Raw genomic sequence first — 6,000 nt, 5'->3', positions numbered from 1 at the left:
ATAAATATAATAAAGTAGATTAAATTAGCAGAAGTAAACAAAAAGAGGTCATTAATCAAACAACAAAATGTTTTCAACCAGTAACGAAAAAACCTAATAAAACAGCCAAATTACAACTACAAAGTGAAATAATTCAATATGGGATAGTAAAATGAGGAAAAATCACTTCGCTTTACGGATATTTGGCCCGCTCGCATCGTTTCGAAGCATTTTCTGATGATGCTTTCCGATTTGCTAGTAAATTCCAGGCCTTTGAGATATTTGTACTAACCTATCACTAAAAATAATGAAGTCTGTTATTGTAGTTTGGTTGCTTTTTGATAAAGGAGGAAAATATCAAACTTTAGATTTTGGTAACCGTTGGATAAAACCTTTTTAGTTAAACTAAATTTTCAGTTATATTAGACGTTTTAAGTATTATCGTTGAATTCAATAATTTGATATATATATATATATATATATATATATTAGCAAAGATGGATAGTGGCTAGTAGTAGAATCCAGGACGCGCGTTTCTTCCTATTTGGGACTCGTCAGATGGATGTATCTTTATCACGGAGTTGATGTTCACTCTGGGAGTCGAACCCAGTACCTTTCGCTTCAAACGCCATCGCGTCATCCATTTAGCTACTGAGTCCTGATAGCCACCTATATATATATATATATATATATATATATATATATATAATGGAGTTACAATCTAAACTCTTCTTAAGAGTTTGAATCTGAGATCATTGCGAATAAACACAACTAATCACTTCCAGCAGTCAACCCACATGTGTTGTTGTGCATATAATGTACAACAATTTATATAGTCTAATAATGAAACTCATTATTTCTCCTAATTCAAACATTTCGTTTCAGTATTCAAATAAAAACACTTACACCATATATCTTAGTTTAAATTTTAAGTGGAATCGAGCCACCGTAAGTAGCATAGTTTATGTATTATACATTCAAAAATCTAGTCCATCCATACTATAGTTGTACATAAATGATAACTTGTTTTATATAAACTATTTACTTAAGTATCAGCAACAAGCTACTGTGGCAGAGAACAAACCAGATTTCATTGGAGGAAGAAATCAGGAAGAAGCGCTGGAAATGGATAGGATACACATTGAGGAAATCGCCCAACTGCATCACAAGGCAAGCGCTCACATGGAATCCTGAAGGCCAAAGGAAAAGAGGAAGACCGAAAAACACATTACACCGAGAAATGGAGACAGACATGAGAAGAATGAACAAAAATTGGATAGAATTAGAAAGGAAGGCCAAGGACAGAGTGGGTTGACGAATACTGGTCGGCGACCTATGCTCCATTGGAAGTAACAGGCGTAAGTAAGTAAGTAAGCAAGTAGGTAGGTATGTAATTCACTTAAGTAAAACAATAAAACAAAAGTAGATAGTTCGTTCTACAAACAAAATCAAAAGAAGCTTAAATATAATAGAATACAGATTCAAATTGTTATGACTAGTTTGTTTGTTCTCAACAAAAGGAACTTAAAGGCTACAAATATAAGTTAAACAAATTGTGATGATAAAACACATTATAGTGTTTTTCTTGCCAATATATGTTCAATAGACTATTGATATCAATCAATCATCATGTATACTTTAATGTTTATTACTTCATAACATTAACATTATTCAATGTCATTATTAATAAAATCAAGGGATCCATTATTTGAACCAATGAAATCAATATCATTCAAATTGTTATATAATAAATATCTTGGTAATAATGTAAAACCGATCAAGTTTAATTGATTAATCATTTGTAATATAAACATATTTTTTTTTATATTTTAACCAATATTTAAACGAAATCGTAACCATCAATTTTAACTGTACAATGAATAGTTACTTATATATATATATACAATGTGTAACTTTATTAATATTCGTATCATAAACCCATAAGCATCATAAAACATAAATAGGTAGATACATACATTTACACATATAAATACGTACTTGAAAAATTCTTTTATTAGTTCCATTCTTCTTCTTCTTTTTTTCTTCTTTTTTTTCTTTTTACATGTATCATTAATATGATGAATGAATAATTTTCTTTTTTTTAACGTTTTTTTCTTTTTCATCACATGAAAATTGTAAAAAAAAATATGAATATTTTCTCCTTGGATACAAAAATAAAAGTAAAAATATACAACATCTTTATCATGTTTTACCATTTTAAAAAAAAATATCAAATTTAGTCTTTGGTTTTGTTAAAAGTCAATCCGTAATGATTTTAATAATCAAAAGAAAAAAACTATTTATTTAAACAAAATATTTTATTCCAAAAATTAATTAGTTCAACACATGACTATTTAAGTACATACATCAATCTTATTTTTAGTTGAAAGATATATATATTCTATTTTTATCATGCAAAAGAAGGTATAATTAAGTATTTAGTATGTATTACTGATATGCAGTGATCTAGCATAAAAGAATATTTGAATGAATCGTTTAGAATAGAAAACTTGAATATTAAAACAAAACTATTCGCTTTCTAACATAAGAGAGTAATTAAGGACTGGTTTGACTGGAAAGTTGTTATGATACTGATAACTATTTTCTTTTTATAGGTTAGTCTGTTCACATTCTATTCAATTATCTTCGCTGTGATATACATCTTTATAAACTGTTTGTTTCCTTACATGAATTACATGCTTTTAATCTCCAAAGTGCTAATCTTTTTTAGAGATCTATTTATAATGTTGCTGTTGGTACAAGTGATTCGAGATCGCTAGTACTGAGTTTTGATGTTAAGCGGTTGAATGCAATCAGTTAGTATCTCTAGTAAGGTGTGTCTGGAATTTTGAAGGAAAAAATAATCAAGATTTTAACCGAGACTACTTATTATCACAATCAGAGGCATTTAGCCTATAGGATGTGAATGAATTACTAATGTACCGAAACTGCCACAACACTTGATCAATGTATAGTAAGCTGTGTTGGGCTTCTTCAATTCTTACTAAAAATAGAATTTCATCAATCTTACTCAATTTAAAGGCTTACACCTTTTACATATATATTCTTGGTAAATATCTGATTAAGATGAAATCATAAATACAAAATAATCAAACCAAGCTATTATACTACACAGAAATTTTCATTATGAATTTATTGAAATTCACCATTATCGTTTCACAGTTATCATAAAAATCCGACTGTCATCACCAGTTCTAAGCTGTCAATCGTATAAAATGTAGAATTTTAAGATTATCTAACCTTTCTTGTGTCTTAGGTATTACGTGAAAGTTTACACTGATTGACTTGAACTGATTGCAAAAATGTCCGCATTTCTGGAAATACTGAACATGAATATTGTTCACTGAAAGAATTTATATTTGACTATATATATATATATATATATATATATATATATATATTTCATTCCCTTGTGTAGGCGTGTTTGAAGGCCAAGTATCCATCAGCGTTTTTTTAGGAACTGGCAATAGGTTATATTGCTTTATTATCAATTTAGATTATTCTTAAACTGAAAAATAGCAAATCATTGGTTTATTATGTAGAAATTTATTTCCGAATAGTTTCGATTAACAGATAATTGGAATCAACCTGAAAGTTGAATCAGTTTGAATCTTGACCGAAATAAGATTACCAAATGTACACAGTATTATTCAGAAATGTGACGTCGATGGTTTTCTGCTCATGTTAAAGCTGCCATAGAACTTGTTAGCTAATAGTCATGGTTTGTAGTATACAAGTCAAAGTATTTCAACCATTTGAACGTTAAGGATTTTTTGTTTTCGTGATGTAAATTCCATATTCAATGCACGAATCGCTTTTGATGGTCTAATGACAGCTTTGAAAATTTTTGTTCGTGCATGAGTACCGTATTTAGTGAAATGTAAACGAAACGGACCAAGATGATCCTTGGAAAGATATATGAACGACTGTGGAAACAGCAGCAATACCTATGAGTGATTCAAACCAAAAAGGTTACAGAAAGCCAATGGATTTCTTCTGTCTATTGCACGGATGGATTCTCGTAAACTCATCCCATCAGGCTCTGAACACGATGAAGAGCGGAAACAAATCAGATCTAGGTTAACCAAAAGTCTAAGGAAAGATCGTGAGCAGTGGTGGGTAACGAAAACAAAAGAGATGGAAAAGATAAAGGCTGTAGACAACACCAGACAACTTTTCAGATTAATAAAAGAAACTGGAATTAAGAAGTCAAGTGTAAGCGAGACAATCTCGGAAAAGGACGAGACTTTTATCTGCTCTCAGTCCAGAGGTTTAGAATGATGGGCGGAACACTCTAGAGAACATCTAGGCTGGCCTTCAGCTATTCTATAACTACCCATCCTTACCATGCAGCCTGTCTGTCTTTTTACCAAGCTTCAGTTTGAGATTACTTTTTAACGGCCATAGCATAGTGATTAACGCTATCATTTTATTTGGGCAATTACATTTGTATATCATTTATCAACTAATATATATGAACATTTTTCTATTTTATTTTAAAACATACATATTACTTGTAAAATTTATGCCTTACGGTCAGAATATTGTAGATGCTTTATTTCATGTACAACGAAATATTTAACAGTGAACATGAAAATATGGATTTGTATGTTTATCGTAATAAATATTCGTTCCCTTTGACTTTTGCATATATTTATATCAATGTATACTAATATACACTTCCAATATAATTGAATTGAATATGACCAATTCAGCTTTGCATACTTCGTTAATAGTACAATTTTCAATGGATGATAAATTATACATGATGAAAATATTCAACAAACTGATGAATTATAACGGAATATAATATGTAAACTACTAGCAACATCAAAATGTAGAAGTCAAATGCAACTTACAAGATCAATTGAATTAATTATTGTGTTGCACCATCTAACAACAAAAAAAACATAACGTACAAACGATAACTATAAACAGAGACTGGATTTCACACTATTAAATCCTCCATATCGAATCATAGTGACCATGGTGACTAAGAAATCTTAAATCAGATGAATTTCAAAGTATTGATAATCAAATAAGTTCATGATAAGTACAGGATATATAACCACCATCAAGATCATTTCTTATATGAAGTTTCAATCGAAGTGAGAAAATAAAAGTGAGAAGCATATGAAACAACAACACTTTTCGATAATTTATTTAAAGTCCTTAAGTCGACAAAAACATATAACCATAACTAAAGTTCACTAGTATTCTCTCTCAAAAGAAAATAACTAGATGTAACAAATCTAATGTAGCTTACTTTAATTGAAAATAAGATACTAATAGGAGATAATTAAACATGTTCACTTGATTGGACAGGCTAGTTTAGGGAAAGAAAATATTGAAACGAAAAGTGAAATAAACATTTCAAATCAACACCCAAAATATAGGAGACAGTTATTCAACAGTTGAAAGACAAAAACACCAACAAATCAGGAAGATTACTAGAGGGGAGGGGCTCAATAGTTGGTGCACTTGACTTTACCTGTTGTATGGTCTCAGCCCTCTCCAGTTACCTCGATATTTGCAAGCGAAGATTATCATTAACTCTTAATAAAACGGCATGGTTTAAAACTCAGTGAAAGAGTCTGTACCCCATAATTGCCCGACCAATGTTGCTACCTTGACGTGGTGATCGGGTTTGCCTATCGTAATGAACCAATCGCGCTATGCTGTCTGGAAAAATCGTTCCTCAAGGTCTTACCATGCCAGACAGGTCGGTTGAAGAGTGGTAAGACTAAAAGCAGAAAACCCAAGGTTCGAAGGCGAAGTCGTACTGCTGACTGTACAGAGGTGTAACGGCAGTAAGGTGTTGTTCGATTAAGTGGCTGTGTAAGAACCCAGGGGTGGGACACGGACACACGTCGTTGCCTTTTCGTCGTTTCTGCCTACGCTCCCATTGACTGCAGCCCGAATGAAGTGAACAATGAATTTTACAGAAAGCCCTCTGAAATTCATAAAGCTAAACGTTCAGACATAGTTCTCCTTGCAGGT

This window comes from Schistosoma mansoni, chromosome 1, assembly GCF_000237925.1.
Source record: "Schistosoma mansoni strain Puerto Rico chromosome 1, complete genome".
In the NCBI taxonomy this organism is placed as follows: domain Eukaryota; kingdom Metazoa; phylum Platyhelminthes; class Trematoda; order Strigeidida; family Schistosomatidae; genus Schistosoma; species Schistosoma mansoni.
This window is presented reverse-complemented; position numbering follows the sequence as displayed.